This window comes from Mercurialis annua, linkage group LG7, assembly GCF_937616625.2.
Source record: "Mercurialis annua linkage group LG7, ddMerAnnu1.2, whole genome shotgun sequence".
Classification (NCBI taxonomy): domain Eukaryota; kingdom Viridiplantae; phylum Streptophyta; class Magnoliopsida; order Malpighiales; family Euphorbiaceae; genus Mercurialis; species Mercurialis annua.
The window spans coordinates 23403414-23416912 of record NC_065576.1 but is presented as its reverse complement, the minus strand read 5'-3'; the positions used below and the strand labels follow the sequence as shown (position 1 = coordinate 23416912).

At 31.9% G+C, this 13499-nt stretch overlaps 1 long non-coding RNA gene across 1 annotated transcript; it reads right to left on the bottom strand.

Annotated features, from left to right (window-relative positions):
• Positions 1-1310, bottom strand: LOC130015739 (uncharacterized). Its single transcript, XR_008791097.1, has 3 exons — positions 1186-1310; positions 867-951; positions 1-176 (listed from the first exon to the last, which is right to left on the bottom strand). It is a non-coding gene; the product is annotated as an uncharacterized LOC130015739 (long non-coding RNA).
• Between the last annotated feature and the right edge of the window lie 12189 nt (positions 1311-13499).

The following is a 13499-nucleotide window of genomic DNA, read 5'->3' as shown; positions in this document are numbered from 1 at the left end:
ATTGATTAAAGTCAACAATGAACAAACATTGATACAAACCTTTGTTTGTTAAAAGCATCGGCGACACGAAGAAGGCAACATAAGTAGAGGCAGTATGGAAGAGGAGGAGAGAAACAGCAGCTACAGCAGGGAAGACAAACACGGCAGTAGAAGACGAAGAACAACACGACAGCAACCTAAATGGGTGAAAGAATTGGCTGATATAAGAACGAACGGGTAACAAAAAGCCTCCAATAAACTAAAAGCCTTGGTCATCAAGATATATAAAATATCTACTAACTGCGTGAGAATATATATCAAACAGAACTAAAAGAAAATTTAACGAACGGGGAGAATCTAAAACTTAAAAGCAGATTCTACTCTCCACTAATTCAAGATACTTGAGTCTATTAAAAAAAATCCAAAACTCAAACCACATACGTAACTAAATCAAAAGCTATTCCACAAATGATGGAGAGATGTTCATTTGTACAGATCAAATATCAAAAGCTACAACTTAACTGACATTCAAATTACTTAATCTGGATTAAGTCAATTAAATAACATAATACTTCATAGCTTTCTACAAAGTACTCCAATGAAAGTCATTTATTACAGTTGTTTAAGTACCAAATCTATTATTCTACATCATATTAACATAATGAAACCAACATTATAAAAGGTTGCAAATTGAGACAACATTATCAAATCTGCAGTATTTTACAAAAGATGTACAAGGCTAATTAACTGAAATCTTAATGAACAATAATTAAGTTAAAACACTTTAGATCTTTAATATAAAGTTGAATCTTTACCGACAACAAAATGGAGCAATTTGATTATGAATAAGGCAATGAAAAAAACATGGCTATAATGAGGATAAATACCTTACTTTCTTTTTCACCTAATAATGGCGCACATATATGCTTAAGCTTTCAGTGTGTTTCGGGTCCACATGGTGAGATCTTTAGCCTACAAAGACCTAGACAGAAATTAAGGGTTCTGTATAAGATTTTCCAAAAAAATTATAATTTCGATACTTATGCTTGCTGTTGCTAATCTCTCACTATAACTAAAATTTTCTGTTTACCTTCAACATCTTATTTGGTCAGTAATCCAATTTTAACTGATAAGCTGAGAATATAATTAAACACATAAATGATAAACCTGAATTAAGAGAAATGGAGCTCTGCAAAGGACCATTACCAAATTAACTTCTATCACCAGCCATCTCTCCATAAATGGTAAGCCAAATCAAATTTTAGTGCCTCTTTGAGTTTCTATATCTGCTGAAAATAGGACTTAGGGATTAACAAATTTCTATTTGAAAAAAGTGATGGGAAAAATTGTAAGTGTTAGAGCAAGATTATAAAGGTTAGGAAAAATCAATTAACGTGAAATTGAGCTGTCATAATTGAAAAAAATCAAATAATTAACAAGAAACTTGAAAATCTTAGGTCAAAATTAAATCAATTAACAAAAACTGAGCTTTTTATTTTGCAAATTGTTAGAGAATATAAACTTACAGCGAATGGCTGAAACTGTGCCTGCGGTTCTTCCTGGGATACTGAGAGATTGAGAGAGTAATTAGGTTTTTTTGGCAAAGAGAGAGTAATTAGGTTTTTTTTCAATCTCTTTTTTAGCCAAAGTGAGAGAACGATTTTGAAAAATTAGCAAATTTCCCCCTTGAAAAATACAACAAACCGCGCAAAAGAAAATTAACCGCGTAAATGACCAAATATTTCTCTTAATTACATTGTGACCAGCATATTTATCACAATTCCGTCACAATTTTGTGACGGAATTGTGACAGATTATAACTTCAGAAAATTTGTGACAGATTGATCCGTCACAATGGATTTTCCGTCACAAATCCGTTACAAATAGTGAATTTTGTGACAGATTCTAAAGCCGTCACAAATTGCCCTCACAAATATGTTACAATTTTGTCACAAAAATAATCTGAAATGAGTAAGTGATAATTACTTTTTTCCGTAACAAAATCTGTCACAAATTTGATATTCCGTCATAATTTTGTCACTATGTCGTCACAATTTGTGACAGACAAAATCTGTCACAAATTTCGGTCACAATTTCCAATTTTTTTGTAGTGTTTTGCGATTTAAACCAAACCCTTAAAAACGTTACGAAACAAAACCAACCATTTCACCTATTTAGCAATTTAAGTAAAACGTTTACAAACGTTATGAAACAAATTCAAGCGTTTCACCATTTTAGTAATTTAAGCCATACGTTTAAAAAATGTTCCGAAACAAGTACAAGTGATTCACCTTTTTTAGCAATTTAAGCCAAACGTTTAGAAACTTTACCAAACAAATCAAAGCATTTCACCTTTTTAGAAATTTAAGCCAAACGTTTAGAAGTGTTACGAAAAAGAATCCAAATGTTTCACCTTTTTAGGATTTAAGCCGAACGTTTACAAACGTTGCGAAACAAATCCAAACATTTTACCTATTTAGCAATTTAAGCCAAACATTTACAAACATTACAAAACAAATCCAAACATTTCCCCATTTTAGCGATTTAAGCCAAACGTTTAAAACGTTACGAAACAAATCCAAACATTTTACCTTTTTAGCATTTTATGCCAAACGTTTACAGACGTTACGAAACAAATCCAAATGTTTCACCTTTTTAGCGATTTAAGCCACACGGTTACAAAGATTACGAAACAAATCCAAAAGTTTCACTTTTTTAGCGATTTAAGCCAAACATTTACAAATGTTACGATACAAATCCAAGAATTTCAACTTTTTAGCAATTTAAGCAAAATGTTTACAAACTTTACAAACAAATCCAAGCGTTTCACCTTTTTAGCAATTTCAGCCAAATGTTTAAAACATTAACGAAACAAATCCAAATGTTTCACATTTTTGGAAATTTGAACAAAATGTTTACAAACATTATGAAACAAATCTAAACGTTTCACCTTTTTAGCGATTTAAGCCAAACGTTTACAAACGTTATAAAACAAATCCAAACGTTTAACCTTTTTAGCTATTTTAGCCGAACGTTAACAAACGTTACGAAACAAAACTAAAAGTTTCCCCTTTTTTGCAACTTAAGCAAAACTTTTTCAAACGTTACGGAACAAATCCAAACGTTTACAAACGTTCAGAAACAAATCCAAACGTTTCACGCTTTTATCGATTTAAGCCAAACGTTTACAAAGGTTACAAAATGAATCAAAACGTGTTACCTTTTTAGCCATTTAAGCAAAACGTTTACAAACTTTGCGAAACAAATCCAACCGTTTCACCTTTTTAGCGATTTAAGCCAAACATTTACAAAGGTTATGAAACAAAACAAAATGTGTCACCTTTTTAGCGATTTAAGCCAAACGTTTACAAAGGTTACGAAACAAATCCAAACATGTCACCTTTTTAGCAATTTAAGCCAAACGTTTACAAACGTTAGGAAACAAATCCAAACGTTTCACCGTTTTAGCGATTTAAGCCAAACATTTACAAACATTACGAAACAATACAAACATTTCACATTTTTAGCGATTTTAGCCGAACGTTTACAAACGTTATAAAGCAAAACCAAACGTTTAAAATGTTACGAAACAAATCCCAATGTTTCCCATTTTTAACAATTTAAGCCAAACGTTTACAAACGTTACGAAACCAATCCAAGCGTTTCACCTTTATAGCAATTCAAGTCAAACGTTTAATACGTTACAAAACAAATCCAAATGCTTCACACATTTGGCAATTTAAGCCAAACGTTTACAAACGTTATGAAACAAATCTAAACGTTTCACCTTTTTAGCGAATTAAGCCAAACGTTTACAAACTTTATAAAACAAATCCAAACGTTTTACCTTTTTAGCAATTTAAGCCGATCGTTAACAAACGATACGAAACAAAACCAAACGTTTTCCCTTTTTTGCGACTTAAGCCAAACTTTTTCAAACGTTATGGAACGAATACAAATGTTTCACCCTTTTAGCGATTTAAGCCAAACCTTTACAAACGCTAAGAAACAAATCCAAACGTTTCACCTTTTTAGCGATTTAAGCCAACCGTTTCCAAACGTTACGAAACAAATCTAAACGTTTCACCGTTTTAGCAATTTAAGCCAAACATTTAGAAAGGTTACGAAACAAATCCAAATGTGTTACCTTTTTAGCAATTTAAGCAAAACATTTAAAAATGCTGCGAAACAAATCCAAACGTTTCACCTTTTTAGCGATTTTAAGCCAAACGTTTACAAAGGTTTGGAAACAAAACCAAACATGTCACCTTTTTAGCGATTTAAGCCAAACGTTTACAAAGGTTACGAAACAAATCCAAACGTGTCACCTTTTTAGTGACTTAAGCCAAACGTTTACAAAGGTTACAAAACAAATCCAAACGTGTCACCTTTTTAGCAATTTAAGCCAAATGTTTACAAACGTTGCGAAACAAATCCAAACGTGTCCCCTTTTTAGCGATATAAGCCAAACATTCACATACATTATGAAACAAATACAAACGTTTCACATTTTTAGGGATTTAAGCCGAACGTTTACAAACGTTACGAAGAAAAACCAAACGTTTAAAATTTTATGAAACAAATCTAAACGTTTCACCTTTTAGCAATTTAAGCCAAACATTTACAAACGTTACGAAAGAAATCCAAGCGTTTCACATTTTTAGCAATTTAAGCCAAACGTTTACAAACGTTACGAAATTTCAAACGTTTAACCTTTTCAGCGATTTGAGCCAAACATTTACAAACGTTACGAAACAAATCCAAACGTTTTACCTTTTTAGCGATTTCAGCCAAACGTTTACAAATGTTACGAAACAAATCCAAATGTTTTGCCTTTTTAGCAATTTAAGCCAAATGTTTACAAACTTTACGAAACAAATCCAAACGTTTATCCTTTTTTGCGATTTAAGCCAAACATTTAGAAATGTTACGAATTAAAACCAAACGTTTATAACGTTACGAAACAAATCCAAACGTTTCATATTTTTTGCGATTTAAACCACACCCCTAAAAACGTTACGAAACAAAATCAACCATTTCACCTATTTAGCAATTTAAGTAAAACGTTTACAGACGTTACGAAACAAATTCAAGCTATTCACCATTTTAGCAATTTAAGCCAAACATTTAAAAACACGTTCTGAAACAAATAAAAACGATTCACCTTTTTAGCAATTTAAGCCAAACGTTTACAAACGTTACCAAACAAATCAAAGCGTTTCACCTTTTTAGCAATTTAAGCCAAACGTTTAGAAGTGTTACGAAAAAAAATCCAAACGTTTCACCTTTTTGGCGATTTAAGCCGAACGTTTACAAACGTTACAAAACAAAACCAAACATTTTACCTATTTAGCAATTTAAGCCAAACGTTTACAAACGTTACAAAACAAATCCAAACATTTCGCCATTTTATCGATTTAAGCCAAACGTTTAAAACGTTACGAAACAAATCCAAACGTTTTTCCTTTTTAGCAATTTATGCCAAACGTTTACATATTTTACGAAACTAAACAAACCATTTCACCTATTTAGCAATTTAAGTAAAACATTTACAAACGTTATGAAACAAATCCAAGCGTTTCACCATTTTAGCAATTTAAGTCAAACGTTTAAAAAAATGTTCCAAAACAAATACAAGTGATTCACCTTTTTTAGCAATTTAAGCTAAACGTTTACAAACGTTACCAAACAAATCAAAGCGTTTCACCTTTTTAGAAATTTAAGCCAAACGTTTAGAAGTGTTACGAAAAAAAATCCAAATGTTTCACCTTTTTAGCGATTTAAGCCGAACGTTTACAAACGTTACGAAACAAAACCAAACATTTTACCTATTTAGCAATTTAAGCCAAACGTTTACAAACGTTACAAAACAAATCCAAACATTTCCCCATTTTAGCAATTTAAGCCAAACGTTTAAAACGTTACGAAACAAATCCAAACATTTTACATTTTTAGCAATTTATGCCAAACATTTACAGACGTTACGAAACAAATCCAAACGTTTCACCTTTTTAGCGATTTAAGCCACACGATTACAAAGATTACGAAACAAATTCAAAAGTTTCACTTTTTTAGCGATTTAAGCCAAACATTTACAAACGTTACGAAACAAATCCAAGCATTTCAACTTTTTAGCAATTTAAGCAAAATGTTTGCAAACTTTACAAAACAAATCCAAGCGTTTCACCTTTTTAGCAATTTCAGCCAAATGTTTAAAATATTAACGAAACAAATCCAAATGTTTCACATTTTTGGAAATTTAAGCCAAATGTTTTCAAATGTTATGAAATAAATCTAAACGTTTCACCTTTTTAGCTATTTAAACTAAACGTTTACAAACGTTATAAAACAAATCCAAACGTTTAACCTTTTTAGCTATTTAAGCCGAACGTTAACAAACGTTACGAAACAAAACTAAAAGTTTCCCCTTTTTTGTGACTTAAGCAAAACTTTTTCAAACGTTACAGAACAAATCCAAACGTTTACAAACGTTTAGAAACAAATCCAAACGTTTCACACTTTTATCGATTTAAGCCAAACGTTTACAAACGCTACGAAACAAATCAAAACGTGTTACCTTTTTAGCAATTTAAGAAAAACGTTTACAAACGTTGCGAACAAATCCAACTGTTTCACCTTTTTAGCGATTTAAGCCAAACATTTACAAAGGTTATGAAACAAAACAAAATATGTCACCTTTTTAGCGATTTAAGCCAAACGTTTACAAAGGTTATGAAAAAAATCCAAACGTGTCACCTTTTTAGCAATTTAAGCCAAACGTTTACAAACGTTAGGAAACAAATCCAAACGTTTAACTGTTTTAGCGATTTAAGCCAAACATTTACAAAAGTTACGAAACAATACAAACCTTTCATATTTTTAGCGATTTATGCCGAAACTTTTATAAACGTTACGAAGCAAAACCAAACGTTTAAAATGTTACGAAACAAATCCCAATGTTTCCCCTTTTTAACAATTTAAGCCAAAACGTTTACAAACGCTACGAAAAAAATCCAAGCGTTTCACCTTTTTAGCAATTCAAGCCAAACGTTTAAAACGTTACAAAACAAATCCAAATGTTTCACACTTTTGGCAATTTAAGCCAAACGTTTACAAACGTTGTGAAACAAATCTAAACGTTTATCCTTTATAGCGAATTAAGCCAAACGTTACAAACGTTATAAAACAAATCCAAACGTTTTACCTTTTTAGCGATTTAAGCCGAACGTTAACAAACGTTACGAAACAAAACCAAACGTTTCCCCTTTTTTGCGACTTAAGCCAAACTTTTTCAAACGTTATGGAACAAATCCAAACGTTTCACCCTTTTAGCGATTTAAGCCAAACCTTTATAAACGCTAAGAAACAAATCCAAACGTTTCACCTTTTTAGCGATTTAAGCTAATCGTTTCAAAACGTTACGAAACAAATCCAAACGTTTCACCGTTTTAGCAATTTAAGCCAAACGTTTACAAAGGTTACGAAACAAATCCAAATGTGTTACCTTTTTAGCAATTTAAGCAAAACGTTTCCAAACATTGCGAAACAAATCCAAACGTTTCACCTTTTTAGCGATTTAAGCCAAACGTTTACAAAGATTTGGAAACAAAACCAAACATGCCACCTTTTTAGCGATTTAAGCCAAACGTTTACAAAGGTTACGTAACAAATCCAAACGTGTCACCTTTTTAGCAATTTAAGCCAAACGTTTACAAACGTTACGAAACAAATCCAAACGTGTCACCTTTTTAGCGATATAAGCCAAACATTTACAAACGTTATGAAGCAAATACAAATGTTTCACATTTTTAGGGATTTAAGCCGAACGTTTACAAACATTACGAAGCAAAATCAAACGTTTTAAATTTTATGAAACAAATCCAAACGTTTCACCTTTTTAGCAATTTAAGCCAAACATTTACAAACGTTACGAAACAAATCCAAGCGTTTCACTTTTTTAGCAATTTAAGCCAAACGTTTACAAACGTTACGAAATTTCAAACGTTTAACCTTTTCAGCGATTTGAGCCAAACGTTTACAAACGTTACGAAACAAATCCAAACGTTTCACCTTTTTAGCGATTTCAGCCAAACGTTTACAAACGTTACGAAACGAATCCAAACGTTTCGCCTTTTTAGCAATTTAAGCCAAATGTTTACAAACTTTACGAAACAAATCCAAACGTTTATCCTTTTCTGCGATTTAAGCCAAACATTTACAAATGTTACGAATTAAAACCAAACGTTTAAAACGTTAGGAAACAAATCCAAACGTCTCATATTTTTTGCGATTTAAACCAAACGCTTAAAAACGTTACGAAACAACACCAACCATTTCACCAATTTAGCAATTTAAGTAAAACGTTTACAAACGTTACGAAACAAATCCAAGCTATTCACCATTTTAGCAATTTAAGCCAAATATTTAAAAAAGTGTTCCGAAACAAATACAAGCGATTCACCTTTTTAGCAATTTAAGACAAACGTCTACAAACGTTACCAAACAAATCAAAGCGTTTCACCTTTTTAGCAATTTAAGCCAAACATTTAGAAGTGTTACGAAAAAAAAATCCAAATGTTTCACCTTTTTGGCGATTTAAGCCTAACGTTTACAAACGTTACGAAACAAAACCAAACATTTTACCTATTTAGCAATTTAAGCCAAACGTTTACAAACGTTATAAAACAAATCCAAACATTTCACCATTTTAGCGATTTAAGCCAAACGTTTAAAACATTACGAAACAAATTCAAACGTTTTTCCTTTTTAGCAATTTATGCCAAATATTTACATATTTTACGAAACTAAACAAACCATTTCACCTATTTAGCAATTTAAGTAAAATGTTTACAAACGTTATGAAACAAATCCAAGCGTTTCACCATTTTAGCAATTTAAGTCAAACATTTAAAAAAATGTTCCAAAACAATACAAGCGATTCACATTTTTTAGCAATTTAAGCTAAACGTTTACAAACATTACCAAACAAATCAAAGCGTTTCACCTTTTTAGAAATTTAAGCCAAACGTTTAGAAGTGTTACGAAAAAAAATCCAAATGTTTCACCTTTTTAGCGATTTAACACGAACGTTTACAAACGTTACGAAACAAAACCAAACATTTTACCTATTTAACAATTTAAGCCAAACGTTATAAAACAAATCCAAACATTTCCCCATTTTAGCGTTTTAAGCCAAACGTTTAAAACGTTACGAAACAAATCCAAACATTTTACATTTTTAGCAATTTATGCCAAACGTTTACAGACGTTACGAAACAAATCAAAACGTTTCACCTTTTTAGCGATTTAAGCCACACGATTACAAAGATTATGAAACAAATCCAAAAGTTTCACTTTTTTAGCGATTTAAGCAAAACATTTACAAACGTTACGAAACAAATCCAAGCATTTCAACTTTTTAGCAATTTAAGCAAAATGTTTATAAACTTTACAAAACAAATCCAAGCGTTTCACCTTTTTAGCAATTTCAGCCAAATTTCTAAAACATTAACGAAACAAATCCAAATGTTTCACATTTTTGGAAATTTAAGCCAAATGTTATCAAATGTTATGAAACAAATCTAAACGTTTCACCTTTTTAGCGATTTAAGCTAAACATTATAAAACAATTCCAAACGTTTCACATTTTTAGCGATTTAAGCCGAACGTTAACAAACGTTACGAAACAAAACTAAAAGTTTCACCTTTTTCAAACGTTACGAACAAAATTCAAACTTTTCGCCCTTTTGGCGATTTAAGCCAAACATTTACAAACGTTAAGAAACAAATCCAAACGTTTCACGCTTTTAGCGATTTAAGCCAAAAGTTTACAAAGGTTACGAAACAAATCAAAACGTGTTACCTTTTTAGCAATTTAAGCAAAACGTTTACAAACGTTGCTAAACAAATCCAACTGTTTCACCTTTTTAGCGATTTAAGACAAACGTTTACAAAGGTTATGAAACAAAATAAAACGTGTCACCTTTTTAGCGATTTAAGCCAAACGTTTACAAAGGTTACGAAACAAATCCAACTGTTTCACCTTTTTAGCAATTTAAGCCAAATGTTTACAAACGTTAGGAAAAAAATCCAAACCTTTAACCGTTTTAGCGATTTAAGCCAAACATTTACAAACGTTTAGATTTGTTTCATAAGGTGAAACGTTTAAAATTTTATGAAACAAATCCAAACGTTTCACCTTTTTAGAAATTTAAGCCAAACGTATACAAACGTTGCGAAACAAATCCAAGCGTTTCACTTTTTGAGCAATTTAAGCCAAACGTTTACAAACGTTACGAAATTTCAAACGTTTAACCTTTTCAGCGATTTGAGCCAATCGTTTATGAACGTTGCGAAACAAATCCAAACATTTCACCTTATTAGCGATTTCAGCCAAACGTTTACAAATGTTACGAAACAAATCCAAACGTTTCGCCTTTTTAGCAATTTAAGCCAAATGTTTACAAACTTTACGAAACAAATCAAAACGTTTATCCTTTCTTGCGATTTAAGCCAAACATTTACAAATGTTACGAATTAAAATCAAACGTTTAAAACGTTACGAAACAAATCCAAACGTTTCACATTTTTTGCGATTAAAACCAAACCCTTAAAAACGTTAAGAAACAAAACCAAGCATTTCACCTATTTAGCAATTTAAGCAAAACGTTTATAAACATTATGAAACAAATCCAAGCGTTTCACCATTTTAGCAATTTAAGCCAAACGCTTAAAAAAATGTTCCGAGACAAATACAAGCGTTTAACCTTTTTATCAATTTAAGCCTAATGTTTAGAAGCGTTACAAAAAAAATCCAAACGTTTCACCTTTTTAGCGATTTAAGCCAAACGTTTACAAACGTTGTGAAACAAAACCAAACATTTCACTTATTTAGCAATTTAAGCCAAACGTTTACAAACGTTACAAAACAAATCAAAACATTTCCCCATTTTAGCGATTTAAGCCAAATGTTTAAAACGTTACGAAAAAATCCAAACATTTTACCTTTTTAGCAATTTATGCCAAACGTTTACAAACTTTACAAAACAAATCCAAAAATTACACTTTTTTAGCGATTGAAGCCAAACGTTTACAAACGTTACGAAACAAATCCTAACGTTTCACCTTTTTAGCGATTTAAGCCAAACATTTACAAACATTACGAAACAAATCCAAACGTTTCACCTTTTTAGCGATTTAAGCCAAACATTTACAAACATTACAAAACAAATCCAAACGTTTCACCTTTTTAGCAATTTAAGCCAAACATTTACAAACGTTACGAAACAAATCCAAGCGTTTCACCTTTTTAGAAAATTCAGCCAAACGTTTACAAATGTTACGAAACAAATCCAATCGTTTCACATTTTTAGCAATTTAAGCCAAACGTTTTCTAAAATTAAGAAACAAATACAAGCGTTTCACCTTTTTTGCAATTTATGCAAAACGTTTACAAACGTTACGAAACAAATCCAAACGTTTCACATTTTTAGCGATTTAAGCCAAACGTTTACATACGTTACAAAACAAATCCAAACGTTTCACATTTTTAGCGATTTAAGCCACACGTTTACACACATAACGAAACATATCCAAACGTTTCACTTTTTAGCGATTTAAGCCAAATGTTTACAAACGTTACAAAACAAATCCAAGCATTTCAACTTTTTAGCTATCTAAGAAAAATGTTTACAAACTTTACAAAAAAATCCAAGCGTTTCAGCTTTTTAGCAATTTAAGCCAAATGTTTAAAACGTTAACGAAACAAATCCAAATGTTTCACATTTTTGGCAATTTAAGCCAAACGTTTACAAACGTTATGAAACAAATCTAAGCGTTTCACTTTTTTAGCAATTTAAGCCAAACGTGTCACGACCCAAATAATTGAGCCGCAACCGGCGCTAGGGAACGGGAGTGGTAGCTTCTGAACCCATAGCAAGCCTAAAACCACCATCAAATATTTTTTTCTCTCGTAAATATAATACAATACATTCACAAACGGAAGCTAACAAACATATATATACATATATACCAAATATTTACACTAACAGCTCGGAAACCTCACGGGCTCTAGTTACCGTACCACGTATAAACTGGCCTCGCGGTACTATATACATCAGTTAGTGTAACACAACATATCACCGGCATCTGGTGCCGTGAATAAAACATAATACATATAGCCTACAAAAACATATAAACAAGACAGCAAGTAACGTGTACAATCAAAATGTATTATTGTCTAGGCCAGAACTCTGTCAACACTGGACCACTACTGCAGCACTCACAGAAGTCTGAGGACTATACATACATAGCTGACTTCCGGATTCCAAAACTGGCTTCTAACTAGGCCCATACGCTAAGCACCTGAAAGGATCAAAGTGAGGGGTCAGTATTTAGGAAAATACTGAGTGAGTTTGCACTTTACTAACGGTATTATTATAAAAACATAGCATCGCATTTCAAGAAAATAATAATATAAAATAATACATATAAACAAGTATTTGATCCGTTCGAAACTAATATCCTAGCATGCGACGCAACTTTCGGATATCCATATCATACTTATCCAAATGGTCCGATCCGGGAGTGTTCACACTCTACCTCGTCGATCGCGACCTATCTCTTAATCCCAAAGTATGAGTCCAACTCACTAGATACGGGGACTCCAGACTACACCGTAGCCGAGTGCTCACTCGTATCGAATTCATTGTCCGACTTTGAAATTCATATTCATATCATATCATATCATATCATATAATGTCATCCATGTATATATCAAATCATTTCTCAAATGTAAACACACTAGACTGACTCGATACTGGTGATCACACAGCCTATTGACACCCAATAGGTAGCTAGTCTCTTCGGATCTCATACTAGTTCTCGTATATCAACTTGATAGAAACATATAACATTTATGTAATATCCCGTACTTAAGTAAATTATTATTATTATTATTATAATTACTAAACTAAATATGTTAAGTATTTATTTTGATTATGGAAAAAAAAAGAAAAAAAAAGAAAAGGGCCATGCGTGCATTTCACGTAACAAAGGCCCATTTTCTTCTTGTTTTCTCTTCTTTAATGAAAGGCCCATTCTTTCATTATTTTGAAAATCCAATTGTTGTTATAAAAAGAAGGATTGCAGGTCATCTCCTTATTCATGTATTAGCTCTCTTTCACGTTTTTGCAATTCCTAAACCTAAATTTCATTCTGTTCAAATCAAGCCAGCCGCCATCACTCAAGTTTTTGAGATCAAATCATAATCATTCATCAACTCTTGCTTTCATTAGCTTCAGTAAGTATTCTCATTCTTTTCTTGTTTAAAGTGCGATATCGTCGAATACGGTTCTTAAATTCCTTCTTATTGTATTAGTTATAATTCGATTGTTCTTCGTCGATCCACACCAACTCAGCGAGCTCTATCATCGCGACGTTTCGAAATTGATTAAGGTACGTATCGGTTCCTTGTTTCCTCGCCGTTTCGATTTCGAACGTGTTTTAACTATATTACTGCC